The sequence below is a fragment of the Protopterus annectens genome, chromosome 3.part1 (assembly GCF_019279795.1).
Source record: "Protopterus annectens isolate FY-2018-M chromosome 3.part1, PAN1.0, whole genome shotgun sequence".
NCBI classification, from domain to species: domain Eukaryota; kingdom Metazoa; phylum Chordata; order Ceratodontiformes; family Protopteridae; genus Protopterus; species Protopterus annectens.
This window is the reverse complement of record NC_056732.1, coordinates 1,335,799,503-1,335,817,263: the sequence shown is the minus strand read 5'-3', so window position 1 is coordinate 1,335,817,263 and position 17,761 is coordinate 1,335,799,503. Positions and strand designations below refer to the sequence as shown.

Below are 17,761 nucleotides of genomic sequence, written 5' to 3'. Positions count from 1 at the left end.
CCCACTCTAGAAAGATCTGCTCCACTACTGAAGGATTTAGAGACCACTTGTAAGGCATCAAAATAGGCAGTCTTACTTTGTCCACTAGAATGTTGGACTATCACGGAATATGCATTGTTGCCAGAAAACGACTGGTGGTGATCGCCCATTACCAAACTCTCATCGCCTCGCGACAAAGGGGGTAAGATCTGGTTCCTCCCAGTTTGCTGATATACCAGACCACTGACATGTCTCACTGGATTGCAGTGGTTCCCAGTGGTAGAAATGCATGAAGGGCCTGCAACACTAAAAGGACCACCCTCATCTCCAGAACATTTATGCAAACTGATCTCAATCGGGGACCAAATGTCTATGACTGTCCTTCCTGAACAATGCCCCCCCCACCCTAGTTGGGAGGTGTCCGTGGTCACTGTGGCTTGGGCAGAAGCTGGAACATAAGGTTGTTCCTCCAAGATTTCCGAAGACTGCATCCACCAAAGAAGGGACGACCTGCAGACTCTGCTGAGGTGTACTGGGTGTGACAACGGAAGATCCAACAAGGACCACTGCACCGCTAGAGTCCACTGTAGTACTCGCATACGTAAATCGAGCACATGGAAGGAGTATTATTGTCGCTGTCATAGAACCTACGTCCCTTAAGATAGACTCTGCTGAGAGAAGGTGAGATCAGTAAATGAAGGTGACATGCATCCTTAGGTTTCAAACTCTCTCCATGGTCAGGAAAATGTCTGTAGCATGTCTATCCGTGCCCCTATGCATTCCATCACCTGGACAGGATTCAGAAGAGATATGGCTGTGTTGATTGTAATCCCTAGATAGTGTGCAAGCTTTAGGAAATAATCTCTGTTCCAACAAAGTAGATGCTTGGTGGGAGCAGTAAGGAGCCAATTGTCCAGGTAAATGTAGACCTGAATCCCCTGAAGATTCAGGTGAGCCGCTACTACTGCCATCACTTTAGTGAACACCCTGGTGGCTGTGAGGAGACAAAAGGGTAGGGCTTGAAACAGATAATGATTGGATCCTAGCCGGAAGAGAAGAAACCTCCTGGAGCTTCTGTGCATCTTTATGTGATAGTAAGCGTCCTGGAGGTCAAACGAGCACATCCAAATCGCTCTCCTGCAGGTATGGCATGATGGACTGCAAGGTGATCATCTGGCACTTCTGTTTGGCAACCGACAGGTTCAGAGTAAATAGGTCCAGAATGAGCCTCAAGTCCCCTGTCTTTTTTGGCACCAAAAAGAACCTGGAGTAGATGCCCGATCTGGACTGATCTGGGGGATGGGTTTGATGGCTCTTTTCTCTAGCAACTTGGAAACTTCTAGCACTGCTGCCTCCCTTTGCATAGGTGGTACGTTTGGGAGGTGTTTGTAAGGTGTAGGAGGAACCGCAAACTGGATTGAATAGCCTCTGGAAATTATCTGAAGCACCCAATGGTCTGATGACATGGACTCCCATGCACCAGGTGCAATGACAGGCGACCCCCAACTGCCTTCAGTGCAGAGCAGTTGGGCAACCCCTCTGGGTTGCTGCGCAGACCTGTCCAAAAATGGTTCGACACCCAAAATTCTTTGGACCCCCAGTTCCTCTGGCCCGGTGTCTATCCTGTCCCCCTCTCCCTCTAGGGGAAGAGCAGCCGCGAGTGTCCCGGAAATACTGAGACTTGAGAACCACGTCTTTTGCCCTCGCCGATTCCAGGAAAAGGATCTTGGAGGGTTTGAGAAGTGGATTCCGACAGCAGAGTGCGTCTTCCAGTCTTTCTCACTCTGGACCAAGGTGTCTCGGACAGTCTTACCAAAGAGGGAAGAGCTGTCATACAGGGCATTCACAAAACGCCTTGAAGGCTTCCGTGAACTGACAATCTGAGCCAGGCATTACACCTCATGGACACGCCAGACCCAACTGCCCTAGCCACTCCTTTAGTTACTTGAGACAGGAGTCGCATGGGATGCATTTGAAACCGCTGTCAAGGTAGCCATCCTCGTGGAGAATGTAGCCTTGTCCTCCTGCGACATGGACTTTGGGGGAAGACTCTGCCAGTTCCTTAACCAGGTCGCACTGTAGTCTAGTAAGGTGGGCCAGATAGTTCAGCGCCCTGATAGAAAAGGGAAAAGGTCGCCGACGCATAAACCTGCTTCCCTAGGCAGTCCATCATCTTAGACTCACAGTCAGGAGGATGAACCAAGGAACTCTCCTAAGCTAGTTCCTTTTTGGTGGCAGCCGCTACCATCATAGCGTCTACAGGGGACCCTTTATTCCAAGCCAGTCTGTCTGTGGGAGGCTCAATATCTTGTCTGGGAGTTTAGGGATTGATTCCATAGTGTCCGGCTCCTTCCAAGCCCATGAGGTGACCACATCCACTAAAGAATCCAGGAAGTAGATGGGCCCGTGCCAAAAGCCTCCAGGAACACCAATTCGTCCGGAGGAAGGTTTTGGGCTGACCAACCTCCCCACTGGCGCAAGATTTCTAGGATGTCTCTGAAGGAGACATCCTCGGGAGATGATCTGAGGGATCCTTCACCATCATCCAAAATCAGTGTTCTCTGTGAGGGACTCCTCGTGCAGGAATGTTTGCGAGGAACCTCTCCAGTGGGGCTTTCCAGAGGGAACTCGCAAACCACTTGTTCCTCAGTGGGAACCACCTGGGGCTCCTTGAGCACGGGCTGTCCCTGTGGTAAAATGATGAGATTCGCATACAAAGCAGGAGGAGTCAGGGCAGAGTCCTAAGTCCTTGTTAGTATTGAAGAAGGGTTTCACCCGAAAGCTTTGCTGCGATATATTAATAATAAATCTGCCGCTGTTTTTTTTGTTTCTTCAGAGTCCTAAGATATAGTCAGGTGCCTCGATCCACTGGAGAGAACCCTTTCCATAATGAACGCCAAGGGAGAGCGAGCTTCCTGGGACACCATTAAGAGTACCGCTCTCTTCGGGTCCAATGTGAGGATTGGAGCCAGGCCCAAAGTAGACAGTGCTCCGAGGAGGGGGGCCGTGACCCAACAAAATCGAAGGCGATGGAAACAGCTCCACCCCCTCAAAGCAGACAACCAGGCTCCAGCTCAGAGAGCCACTGAGATCTGAACTAGTCAGATCAGACATGCTCCAGGCAGCTGCCAGCACTGAGACCACCAGTACCGTCGGCACCGACCCCCTAACTAGGGGCACTCTCGGATCCATGTACTCTGAAACCAGGGTTCGGATCGGAGAAGGAAATATAGGTGTAAAGAAGGGAAGTGAGCTCCCCCCTCTAGAGGGAGAGGGGGCTGGCAAGACTCCCATCTGAATGTGTGCGCAAATAAATCTCTGCATATTTTTATCCATGTCGACTTCAGAGATACTGCAGGTGGACCGCGACGAAGCCACAGACTCCGACCTGGCGGGTTGAGGAACAGAGGCTCTAGAGGGTGGTCTGGGCTACTCCGGTGAAAATCTAAGAGATCGGAGCAGGGGGGAAGTCACGGTGCCTAAACTGACTTTTGGTAGGAGGTCCGGTCGGAGCCGAAGGGTCTGGGGACCTCCTTCTCTCTGCCTTTTCTACACTACGCTTCCACAGGCTTAGAGGCAGGAGGATAAGTCCCAGCCTGGAAGGGAGGAGAAGAAAGGTCAGAAGTAGAAGGAGATGTAGTCACAGCAACAGCTGTGACCGAAGCAGAAGAGGAGGTGGCTGCCTACGTAGAAGGGAGCAGGCCCTTCATAACTAATTTGGCCTGCCGATCCTTAAGGGCGCACAGGTTAAAACCCATGCAAATAGAGCAATCACTGGCTAAATGGGCCGCACCCAAACAAAGCATGCAAAGAGTGTGGTAATCAGCAGGTGACAAGTTGTGGCCACACTTAGTGCATCTCTTGAAAACTTGTTTAGGGAGATCCGACATATCCCACTAAACAAGAACCAACTTTAAACACACGCCACTCACCACACACTCAAACAAGAACAGAGAAGGCTGAGGGGGGGAGGGGGGAGACAAACTACCTAACTACCTAAAAACTAAGAAACAAGCCCTAAACTCTATGCACCAGCGAAGGGGAGGAAGGGAGGAAACCTACACTACTAAGCGCACACACACAAAACACTAATAACCGAGAAAAAAACTACTCACAACTTGGAGTTTAAGAATCGCAATGCGTTGGATAGCCGCAGCAAATGAGATCTAGGGGTTGGAATGTAGTGGTGGCGTATTATGGGTAACGGGAGGAGCTCAGAGCTGATGCTTGTGAAGTTGCAGGCTTGGATCCAATACGGATCCGGTACCCAGAGGTTGAAGATCAAATGAAGTAAACTACTTCAGATTAGTGTTTAAAAGGTCCTGCAAAGCCTATGTTTCTCTTGAAGGGACAAACGTCTCAGCAGCAGCAGTCCCAAGGAAAGATTATTATCCAAACGAGCATTCAGCAACTTGGGTCTTAATATCTTCAGGTAAGGACTGCAGATAAAGCCAAGAATAATGCCTCATGACAGACCTATAGGCTGCAGCTCTGGAAGAGGCATCAGCGGCATTATAGCTACACTTGATAGGAGGGACGAGCCACCTGGGAGGTAGAACCCAAAATAGAAATAGCAGAAGATTTTGCTTCAATACCAGGGAGGCTGGAAAGAACCTGACAAGCTTAGACAATCAAGGTCAGAGGATACCTGGTCATGTGGCTCTGGTAATTGATGGCCAGAAGGGCCACAGTATAAGCAGCATAAATCTTACCAATTCTCTCAGTTGCCCTACTATCCTTATCTAAAACGAGAATCTTGGAAGGCTTGTCAGAGGAGAGTGACACTACACCAGGGTCAGCAGAAAAACATAAATAAGAATAGATAATCCTCAGGAACGTTCTAGAGCCTGTCCGGTTTCTTCGGAGCAGCAGGCTGAGAAAATCAGCAGACTTGGAAGCAACTATAAAGGTGTCTAACAAAGCAGCTAACACAGGAGGTGCTCCAAAGGTTTAGAAGTGTTCACCTGAAGCAGCTCATAATACACTTTTCCTGGATATCAGATATTTAAGAGTCCCACGATTCTAGCTATAGTGTCTCCCAAAAGACAATTCCTTAAAAGGAGTCTCAGGACTCTCAGACTCTTCACCAGAATCATAAACCAATGCAGAATGTATCTGTGAAGAGTAAGATAAGGACCCAGACGCAGAATCTTCATCCGAGGAAAGGGGTTCCTTAACCAGTTTTGAAGGAGAAGCCATCCAAGGGGAAGTAGGCACAGAAAGTGGCCCTGAAGCCTCCCCAAAGGTTAAGGCATTAAAAAGGCCTTGAGTAAAACTCCTGCCATTCCCTTTTAGCATCCTTAGGGCATACAGAAGTATGCCTAGTCTTTTTCTAGGTAAGGGCGTCAGCCCTAACACATGAAGGGTTCCGAACCTTGACAAGATTCAATAAAAGAGTACCCAGAACCTCATTCCTGACCAGAATCTGCAGATTCCCTCTGATATGATCAACCACAGTTCCCCCTCAACATATGGAGCAGATGCCTGCAAAGCCTCACAGTACGTGCTAAAGGAAGGATCCATGCTGGCCTCCAATGTGGTCGAAGCAGAGAAATCTGTTTCAGACACTGGACAGCCTACAGAGCCGTCACCTTCTTCTAGAGAAAACATTCAGTGGAGGCTGGACAGCAAAAGATTCCAGACAAGATATCTTGGCCTTCTTGCTTAATGGTACCTCGGGTTAGAAGGCTCCACCATACTACCTTGGGCCAACCGTTTAAGCATCTGGTTCCTCGAGAAAGATGGCCAGGGAAGACAAACTTCTACATCTCTGGCACAAACGCTTTACACATACTACAGGACATGACATTAGTCAGGGGAAGCACCCAGAGAGACACTGTGTGATGATCCTTATGGGCAATCTGCCTCCCACACTGACATTTCCACCCTCTAGGATGATATGAGCTCTAGGTAACAAAAAAAGAGCACGCCCAAAGAAATAACAAAAAATATCCCAACGGGGCACTTATCTTACTGTTCGGTATTCAGTACAGCAAAAGCATATTCAGACAGACTAGCAATGTTGGCATTTGGACTGATGACAAAAGTTCCAGATAACTGCGTCCGTACATCACCTTCACACACTATATCCTGAACAGGGAGCATACACGTGACATACAGTACATACATGGTCTAAAGGCTTTGACATACTATCCAGACATTGGGATATCCTTGGCAGGAGATACCCATGGTGAAGAATACTGCAACAGTGATGTAGAAGGACATCACCCAAGATGTAGATGGGCCAGCCCAAAAGCCTGCTGGGAGGGAGCATTGGTGGACCACCCTCCTTTATGTCTAAGGCATTCCAGGACATCTCTGAACAAGACATCCTCAAGGTGGGGTGGATGCGAGGGACCCCTCCCCATCAAAGTATCTTCAGTCAAAGACTTCTGAGATGAGTCAACAAGCCTCCTTTTACACGAAGGCTCCCGCCAAACCTCTCTAGTGGGGTGTTCTGGAGAGGACTCAGAAGCTGAAGGGAAATCCTCCATGCCAACAGTCTCAAGACTATGAGGGGCTGGCTGTCCTGATGGGTCAGAAAGTGTAGGATCAGCACTATGGAACTCCTGTGTTCTAGGCAAGTCCACCTCTACAGCACCTAACACAAACCAGTTTATGTTCCAAAGCAGATGCCAGGGCCAAGATGTCTAGTGCAGATGCTCTGAAAACTTCAGAGACAAGCTAAGTCCCCTGGATCTGACACAGTAACAGACTAGGAATGATGATCCCAGCCTTTGCAAAAGCAGCTTCAGGGAGCAACACAGTTCCAGCAAGGGATTACAGCTGAATCCAATAAAGATGGGAGCAGACCTCAGTGTCAGATCCCAAGTCTTCAGAACCTTCAGGGCTAGAAATTAAGCAGCTAGAGTGTTTGGAAGATGGAGATGAACAGGAACAGAACAAGAAAATCTGAAAATACTGGGCTTTCTTGGACTTTGTTAAACTTGCAGGGGACTCTAAAGCATTTGCCCTACTTCGGGTCATTAATGTTTGGAAAAATACTCAGGAGAGGAGAAGGGGGGAGAGAGTTAACCAGGTAAAACAATTTTTTTCTTAACAGTACTACTTAAATAGTGCATGATTTTCTTTCCATGTTATAAAATCTATTCACTTACTAAGTGTAATGGGGATACTAATGTAAATAGGAGTACATTTCTCCCTTGTTCCATCTTTCTCATTGTCCAGTTTTAAGAAATGTAGGCAATGAAATGTAAAAAAAAAAAATGGCCTGGAGAAAATGTTTTCTGAAAGCATTCACAGTGTTTTCTTAACTGAGAGCGCTATAAAGATGAGAAAGAACTAGATAGCACTTAATAGAACCACAAGCTGTACCATGTGTCTTAGCATGGATAACCCTTCTTTTAGGTCAGCTCATGTCTGCATGTGTGGCTGTCAGCTTGGAACATTTGTTCCTATTAGTAGGGTAAAACTTAAAACATTTGAAGATGTACATCGGTTTTAGGGGGCAAGTGTGTGCGTGTGTGTGTGTGTGTGTGTGTGTGTGTGTGTGTGTGTGTGTGTGTGTGTGTCTGTGTGTATTTTTGTTTGCAGGATTTTTAATAAAACAAAAGTTCTGCAAGATGTGACAGGTACAAATGGAGATGGCAAGAAACAACTGTATAAAAAGATTAACTTGCCAAACCGCACATGCATGCAACACAAAAGCTGGAACTAGACATTTAACAAAAAAGCTGTTATACATAAGAGGTGAAAAAAATTTCTCAAGAATATGACTTTCTATAATGTATTTAGACGTTTATCTCAAAGAAATACAAAAAGAAAGTAGTGAACTTAGTGCAAAGAGCTACACTACAGGAAACACACTTAGAACGGAACATGTGAATTTGCTAAAGAAAGCTTTTCAGCATGGTTATTCAGTGGAATACCAGGGGCAAAAAAAGAAAGGAGTATTTGTATTAATTGCAAGAGGAGCTCTAATAATAACAGAAGAGGAGTATTAAAAAAAAAGAAACAATGGCAAATGTGTAGTACTAATGGGCTTGGGCAAGGGAGGAAGATTACACTGGCATGTACTTATATTCCACTAAATCTGGTATAATGGAGATTAAGAAAATTATAGGAGAAATAATCAATTTTCAGCAAGGAATATTATTGCCTATAGGTGGGGACTGGAATTTGATTTGCAACAGCGAAGATCTTAAGATATATTGAAACAAGCCGACCAAGCACTACTATGAAATTAAACATTTTCTTTATAACATGGATCACTGTCAGACAACACTGCACCTCCTCAGCGGAGTCAGATTACAAGAATAGGCCCAAAAAAAAAATAACTTCTATAGTTTCAAAACTTTGTCCTTGATGAAAACATTTTCCTGCACTGAAGCCCTTTATCTGCATCCCTATCTCAATCCAGAGAAAACCAGTTTTCAGCAGGCCGAAATCTTGTTTCATTGATACTTTAACTTTTTTCTGCTGTTATTCAAAAAAAATGCACTTTGTAAAAGGAAGTGGCTATCTGTATACATTCACTTGTTTATGGCATTTTAACAGGCCTGTATTATTAATGTCATTTGTTACAAAAATTTTTAGAAGAATAATACTTTTGTTCCACACAAGCATGTTCTGTTAAGCTAATGCATATTTATTTTCTGCTCTTGCAGATGTTATGTCACATGCTATTTCTAAAAGTATTACTTAGTATGATTACCAAACCTCTTACTCTGAAGGAAAACCAGTTCTACCAAGTTAATACATATTACTAAGAATTATACAAGTTTTAACTTGTATAATTCTATCAGGTAATGAAGTAAAAATTAAACACTAGTGCTTTCCCACCTATCTGGGAAAAGAAAAGAGAAGAATTTAAAGGAATGGGCAGTGGAAATTATTCAGGATCTACTAGACAGGATAGAATTTTCTTCTGAAAATATAGCTAAAGGAGTGGGATAAAAAATAAAGTGGAGTACAAAAATAAGGTGGAAATAAAAAAAATAAATAAAAAAAGGTATGCACATAATTTAGAGCAAATGACAAATGTTAAAGATTTGCAAAATAGGGAGAATCTCACAGAAGAAAAACAACTGCAGAATGCAAAACAGAAAATAAGGGATTACCTTGATAATAAACATGAGTTTACAAAGATTGCTGTTAAGTTACCGTTTTTTTAATAACTGTAGAGCACAAACGTTTTAGCAGAATGACTCAGGCAACGGAAAGCAGGAAGGGCCATCACCAAGCTTAGGGAGCCTATAACAGAGGAAGATAAGTGATCCTGTAGAAGTATTAAAAATATTTTGGAAATTTTACGAAAATCTGTATAAAGCAGAAAAAAATGGAAATCAAGAAAAGCTACAATTGGAAATGTTTATGGAAGAATTAAATATGCCAAGGTTAGAGACAGAGGAGGCTCAATTACTTACAGGATAGGAGGAGAAGGGATAAAAATGGTGATCTATAACCAATCTACAAGAAACTCCCCAGGAATAGATGGTACTCCTGTGGAAGTTTGGAAGCTAGTTGGGAAAAACTGACAAGAGGAGAAGTACAAACATCCTGACAGAAAGCAGCGTTAGCTGTAATACCAAAAGAGGGTACAAATCCATCAGATCCAGCTTCATACAGCCCCATTTCAATGCTAAACCATGATTATAAAGTATTTAAATCTATAAGGGATAAAATAACAAAAGTGATGCTAAAATTTATAGATATGGATCAATGTGGTTTTGTGGAGGGGAGGCAGACATTTCACATAGACAGAACACGGAGGATTCTGACGGAAGCAGAAAGCACCACTGCTGTTGATGGGTCTTAATGCAGCGAAAGCATTTATCAGTGTAAGCTGGGATTTCATGAGCACAGCAATGGAAGCATTTGCATTCTCTGATAAAATTATAAGGTTGATGAGGATATAACCAGGTTCAGAGGTGAAAATTAAAGTTGGCGGGGTGCTCCATGATAATCTCTGCTTGAGCAGAACCACCAGGCAGGGATGTCCTCCTTCCCCTTTGTTATTAGCATTATATTTAAAAACCACTGGCAAAGAAAATAAGAGACTCAAATTTAAGGATATAATTTGTATCAAAGTCGTGAAAAGCTGGCTCTATTTGCAGATGACACTTTATACCAGACAAAACCAAAAAGGGACCTTACAGTGTTGTGGAACATACCTAGACAATTTCAGATCTTTTTGGGATACAAAATTAATGAGCTAAAACAAAAGGAAATAGCAGTAAATTATGTGTCCATATACGGATTGCTTCAGCAATATCCATACTTATAATTCATTTTATCATGTCCTCATGAGTATGGCTTAAAATGATCATTGCGTGGAAGCTAAGGATATGTGGAAAGAGACTAAAAGATAATACAAAAACTGAGAAAATGGAAGCTCTGTTGTATGGTTATCAATAGTAAGACACAATGAATTAAACAGTTTTAGTCCCTTTAATCTTATACACAGGTCAGTCATTTTAATCAACCAGAGGAGAAGTTGTGGATAGCAATTAAGAGCTGAAGGATTTTTTCTGGGAGGGAAAAGCATCAAGGAGCCAAGTGGGAAAATCTTATTCTTCCAACAGATCATGGCGGACTGGGATTACCAAATTTGACGGGGTATTTCAGAACAGTTAAGGCTCCTATACATAGCACAAGAGTTTAGAGATCACACAGAAATACTTAAAATAATACCATAGAAAAGTTCTGAGATCACAGAAAAACAAACTAGTCTAGTCTAATCTTCCTATTTCCTAGCTACAGCTAAAACAACACACAGTTCTAAAATAAACTTACATATAGAAACAGGCAGTGCTGGTGATGTTAGATGTTCAAGACAAAATGCTTTGAGCTCTCAGATTCTCTCTCTTTTAAATTGATAACACAGAGCTGCTTCCCATGACACCATTCTTCATACTTCTCTGGTGTTCCCAGGCTAACGGAAACTACATTTACATTCTTTACACCTGGTCAGAAACCAGAGCAATAAAAGACATTTATACATTCAAATTCTAGCCATCAATTCTGGTCTTAAAACAATATGCAGGATGCCTCCCTCTAGACATATCGGCTACAAATTTTGACATCAGAGTCATAAAATGTTTGACTTTGCTTTCTTACAGCAGAGTGCACCGTTGTTACATTTTTGCAGTTCAATATCCAATGCAGTCTTTATACATTTAAGAGAACAAGTCTGTGGCTTACATTAATATTTACAAATGAAAGAATTATCTACAAAATTCTATAGGGCTAGGCTGGCAGCCTTCACCTATCTTCACACATCCCCCCCGGGAGAACTCAAGCTAGTTTTTCAGGTGACCCTTGAGAAATGCTGCTTGAGCAGGTTAGGTCTGTCTCAGTATACCTTACCCCATTCCCTGTCTTGAGAGCCCATCTCCACTGGCATTGCTAATCTGCACTGACCTCATATGCTTGCAACCCTAGGCTCCAGCTTAGTAACTTGGCATTTTGCTGGCTGGCTCTGCTCTTCCTTGTCAGGTCTATGAGGGGAGCAGCTGTGGTACTATAACTGGGGACGAACTTTCTGTAGTACCCTGCTGTCCCTAAGAATGCCCGCACCTTTTGGTAACAGGTGCAGGCCATGCCTGAATGGCTTCTACTTTGGCAGGTCCTGGCCTGATCTTACCACTCCCCACTCTATGTCCCAGGTAGGAGATCTCTACCATACCCACCTGACATCTGCTTGGCTTAATGGTCAACTCTGCCCTCTGTAGTCTGCCCAGCACCTCCCTGACATGTTGAAGGTGCTCTTTCCAGGAATGACTGTAGATGGCAATGTCATCTAGGTAAGCAAAGGCAACCCCTCCTGCTAGGATATGATCTACCAGCCTCTGGAAAGTCGCTGGGGAATTTTTCATCCCAAAGGGTATCTTTGTAACTCCTTTTGGCTTGTATGAGTTCACAAAGGCAGACTTCTCTAGCACTGGGAGTGAAGGGCACCTGCCAGTAAACCTTGGTAAGATCAATAGTTGTAAGATACTTAGCCCCACCTAGCTGCTCTAGGGACTCATCTGTCCTAGGCATAGGGCAAGCAGCTGACTCTGTGTGACTATTTAATTTCCTGTAGTCCACACAGAACCTGGTGTTGCCATCCTTCTTTGGCACCAGCACCACTGGGGAGGCCCAGGGACTGTTGGACGCTTGAATCACCCCCTAGTTCCAACATCTCCTGTATCTCCTACCTCAAAGTCTGTTTGACTCTCTCAGGCACCGTATAAGGGGCCTGCCTAATAGGCCTTTGGGGTCCTGTAGCCACCTGGTGGTGCACCCTGGTTTCCCAGTAAACATGCCCCCAAACTCCTGTAACACGGCTCGGATTTCTCGAACCTGGGTAGGAGACAGCTGCTGGGACATTGCTACCCCTTCCACTGAGGTGTCAGTCTGAGCCTCACTGAGGAGATCAGTGACCAGATCTCCCTCAAACTCATCCTGCAATCCATGCAAATGCTCAGCACAAGGGCCTCCCCCATCATGGTAAGGTTTCATCATGTTAACATGGTACAATTTGTGCCCCTGCCTCCTGCCTAGCAGTTCCACCATGTAGTTAACATCACTTACCTTTCTTACCACCTTGTAGGGTCTCTCCCAAGCTGCTTGCAGCATGTTGTGTTCGACAGGAATGAGAACCATTACCTGCTGCCCCACAGCATTATCTCTAGCTCGAGCATTCCTGTCACACCACACCTTTTTCTGTTGTTGGGCTTCTGCCAAGTTCTCCTGGGCCAAGCCCACGAGTTCCCTGAGCCTTGTCCTGAAGTTAAGGACATATTCCACAACAGACTCCTTGTGAGGTTCACATTCCTCTTCCCACTCATCTCAAATTAAATCTAGAGGTCCCCTCGCCCTATGCAGCGACTTAAAGGGTGAAAAACCTGTGGATTCCTGGGGAACCTCTCTAAGCAAAACAGATGGGGCAAATATTTGTCCCACTCCCTCTTAAACAGATCTGCAAATGCCCATAGCATGAACATGATTGTAGAGTTTAACCTCTCAAGACCATTAGTCTGGGGATAGTAGGGGGTGGTCTCCAGCTTCACCCTGCAATACTTCCACAGACAAGCCAGAAGGTCTGACATGAAATTGGCACCTCTGTCAGTTAGTATTTCTTTTGGGAAACCTATCCTGCTAAAAGTCTTTAACAAAGCATTTACCACCTTTTCTGCCTCAATGGAGGACACAGCCACTGCCTCAGGGTATCGTGTCACATCATCCACTACCACTAGAATATACTTTTTCCCTGTGGAACTTGGGGTACTTGGAGGCCCCACAATATCCATAGCTACCTTCTGAAATGGCTACTCAAATCACAGGCAAAGGCACCAAAGGAGCTCTCACCCGGTCTCCTGCCTTGCCTACCTTTTGGCACTGCTCACAGGTCCTGCAGTACCCTGTTACATCTCTGGAAATTCAAGGCCAATAGAAGTTCTGCATAATATGGCTCTTTGTACATTTTATGCCCATATGACCTGCAAAGGGAATATCATGGGCTATGGCTAGAAGCAAAAATCAAAGAAGTCCAGTAAGCTGAAGTTGTTATACAAATATATAAATACTTTAATAAAATAACAAATAAAATTAGGTAAGCACTTTTACACTGTATTTGACCTGTGGTAGCGTTGTTGCCTCACAGCAAGATGTTGCCCCATTCGATTCTTAGCTAGAGCATCTTCCGTGTGGAGGCATGCGTGAATAGGCATACCTTCGTTGAAGGTTGTGCGTCAGGGCTGGTGACTCGGCATGTAAAAATCCACTACCAAACATTAGCGGACCGGAGTTCCGCTGTGGCGACCCCTAACCGGGATAAGCCAAAAGACACAACAACTTTCACACTATTTGCTTCTACAGACCATACTTTGCGAAAGTGCTTACCTGATTTTGTTACTTTATTAAAGTATTTACATATTTGTACAACTTCTTCAGCCTACTGGACATCTTTGATTTTTGCATACTATATTACTTTTGAATTTGTCCTGGTACGCTTCTTTTTATAACTATGGATAGAAGCGCCAGACAGAAGGCTCTAGGCACTACTAACTGCTGTAGCCTCTCGCCTTCTAGCCCTCCCTCAGGTGTCCACTCTGTATACAGTAACCCTTTGTCCATATATAGAGATTCCCCCTTCCAGAGAGAATCAGCTGCCTCACACTAGCTACCTGCCTCAGGCCTTGCAACGTAGGGTCTGAAAGCTGAGCCTGTCTCAACTCTCTCTCTGCAACCCTTCCCAGCTCCCCTTCCACAGGAAGTCTGGCATCCTCTGACAGTGGTGTCTCACTGTCAGCCTGGGTAATACTACTCACCTCTACACCTTTGCAGTCACTCTGTCCAAGGGAACATCAGTACCCACAAGCAGCTGTAGCTCACATTCAGCCTCACTGCTACAGGAGTAGCTCTTTCCCTGAAGTAACCACCTCACCAGTCCTGGCTGCAAGTATGAGTCTATCTGGGTCTCCCCCCCAGGCTACCAGACACACTTGCTCGTCTCCTAGCCTGACTGCGTGTAACTGCATAAGCACATGGTACTGCCTCATCCAAATCCTTCCCTATCAGGATATCTGCAGGATGCTAGTTCGGTACCCCTGCTGTCTCAACACAACCTACTATTGGCATTTTGTCTTTCCCAATTACTGGCTCTCTCACCTTTGGTTCCCCACCTTGCCTCCGTGGACATCTGTATGCCACATGGCCCCACTGGTTGCATTCAAAACATTTCACCCCAAGTCCTGTACATGTACCTGGACTAGTGGCTTTCCCTGCTACTGGCAGATTCTGTTGGGGCAGTTTGTGCTGCCCACCATGTGTTCCTTTAGACCTATGAGCAGTACTGGGTGCCCTTCCCTGTGCAAGAATGCCATGCTTGCTAGGTGTAGGTCTCCCTTCTTCTCCAACTCCTCTGAAGTAGCACATTGTCCAGCTAATCATGTCCTCAGGAAAAGTGCTAAGTGCTTGTTCCCTCACCAAAAGGTTTGCCAGCCCTTCAAAAGTGGTGACCAGACATCCACTCACCCACCTATGAAAATAAGTGCTCAGTTCAGCAACATATTCACACACACACACACACACACACACACACACACACACACACACACACACACACACACACACACACACTATCGTCTGTCTTGTGTCTATGCTCACAAAACTTTTTCCTATACGTTTCAGGTGTTGGCTTAAAACATTCTAAAAAGCAATGCTTAAGTGTAATTAACAGTCAACGTCAGACATTTTAGACAACACAGTTACAGCTTTACCATGGAGTAAGGGGGTCAGGAACCACACCCAGAGCCTTAGGTAAACATCATACTGTTTACATACCCTCTCAAACATATGAATGAAACTATCAAAATTACCCCCCCCCTCTTTAAACTGTGGAAGAAATTTATTGACCTTTTGTGCTTCTGGGGTCCAGTAACTCCCTTCCCCATTACCTCCATGACTCTGGCAAAGAGTCAGCATCTCCCTCTCATGCTGCCTCTGCCTCTCCTTTTCCTCAGCTTCCGGGCATAGCAGTTTCTCATTCTCCTCAGCATGCAGATATCTCAGTCTCTCAACTGCTTCTATTTTCAAAACGCCTGGCCTCCAACTTAAGTCTTTTTAGCTCCAGATGGATTTTTAAGTCCTCTGCAGAAAGGTTGAGCTGTCCATTCTCTGAGGGTGGTACATCTCCACTGCCACTCTGATCATCCTCCTGGTTAGGGTTTTCTGATGCAGCTGTGACCAAAGCTGCAATCATGTCTGCCTTAGTCAGGCTTCCATGCACCAGTTCCCTAGCCTGGCACATTTCAGCCAGCTGGCTCCTTGTCAGCTTTCCGTACTCCTCTGCTGACATGCTGCCTGCTCTTCCTGACCAACTAAGCTAACAAAAGAAATAAAACAATTGTGAACTAAACTCAGAGTATTCACTGCGTGGCTCATTTAGAGTACAAAACACCTTCAGTGATCACTGTACACAGGAATTCACTCTACCCACACCACTACAAGCCAATTAGTTTTGCCAAGCAATTAATATGTGGTGTGGATATCCCACCACTGCCAAACAATTAAAATGTGATGCCCGTGCACTGGCCCAACAATCAAGGAGCCTCAATCCCTACCACTAACACCAGTGAGGGGCGTCCACATAGGGAAAGTATAATACACACACACACACACACACACACACACACACACACACACACACACACACACACACACACACACACACACACACACACACACACACACACACACACACACACACACACACACAGTAAATGAGTACAATTTCCCTTAAGAGCACACAAAGATCACAGTCAATCTGGGGCTGGTTTCTCGCTTTTTCTCCAGGTCCCCAATAAGACTCCCCACTGGCACAGCTATAGGGTCTAGATCTCAGCCTAGTGGGCAAGCTAAAACCTCCAGCACCCTCTCTGTCCAACCAGTGCTTCGTGTCCCTGCCCAAGTAGCTGACACACACACACAAGAAGAGTTATATACAACCGCACAGACACTCCTGGGGAAGGCTGGCACAGGTTCTCCAGCTGTGCCCCTTTTCTGCCCACTCAAACTGCAAAAATGCGTTCCGTCAACACCATAAACAAGGGAAAGTCAGAGGAAAAGAACGCCAACCTCCACAAATGCCTGAACACTTCCACTATCCAATCTAACGGCCACAGTCCTCTGAAATAAGACGAACCAATGTTGTTCTCAATACTGGAAAAGTCGCCAGAAGCAGCAATAAAAAAGACTCTTCTTTTATTAAAACAAAATGTTCTAAGTCCGTGTTTCCAGATGTCAACTGGGTAGTTTTTAAAAACTCTCATGAATCTTTGGCCATGTGTGTAATCTTCCCATACATATGCTTAAGTATAGCATCCACTACTACTCCCATTGGGAAGGTTTTGGACTTACTGCCTGATATAGGTCGAAAGGGTGGGTTACTAACATTTTTATGAATTTTTGGCATCTCCACTAATGTGGCCAATTTAGGATGTTCCACTTTTAAAAAAGTTTAAGTGTCTTCCGTAATCCTATCTAGTAGAAATTCTTCCACATGTAGATCACTACGTCTGTATGCAATGTTTATTTTGTTAACAGACACTATTTCATAGTTTCCTGATAGGTGTAAAATCTCATGCATTTTAGAGCTGTATTATAAGCTGTCATATACGACTACACCACCACCTTTGTTGGGTTTCATGACCCTATGTTATTTGCTCTCAATTCTTTCACGGTATTAAGTTCTCCTGTAGTTAAATTGCTTCTCAATTTTTTTTACCTGTGATCTCATTTTGCACCCGATAGATCTGTTTGGTAACTAATCTATCATATATCAAAACATTAGGATGCATTACTGGGACAAAACAACTTTTGAGTGTATTAGTCTTACTTGATCATTTTTCATTATTGTCCTTAAAAAAAAGGGCTAAATTAAGTTTTCTAATAAATAACTTTAAATCACTTACAGTCCATGGGAAGATTACACACATGGTCAAAGATTCATGGGAGTTTTTAAAAAACTACCCAGTTGATACCTGGAAACATGGACTTATAACATTTTGTTTTAATAAAGGAAGAGTCTTTTTTGTTGCTGCTTCTGGCGACTTTTTTCCAGTATTGAGAAGAACATTGGTTTGTCTTATTTCAGAGGACTGTGGCCATTCCTTGGACTTTCCCTTGCCCACTCTAAAAGGTAGTACCAGCTGCCACCACTCAATAATCAGTTACTCAAAGGCCCACCTGAAAGGGTGTCCAGTTATTACTGTGGAATATTATTATCCAAATGGTAAGTGTGAACTGTCAAGACCTTTTAGATTGACTTGGTACA

The 17,761-nt window shown here is 44.5% G+C and overlaps 1 protein-coding gene across 2 annotated transcripts in view; it reads left to right on the top strand.

Moving 5' to 3' along the window:
• SGK3 (serum/glucocorticoid regulated kinase family member 3) overlaps nt 1–17,761 on the top strand; it is a 3,149,190-nt gene that overhangs the window by 1,625,993 nt on the left and 1,505,436 nt on the right. The window lies entirely within an intron of this gene.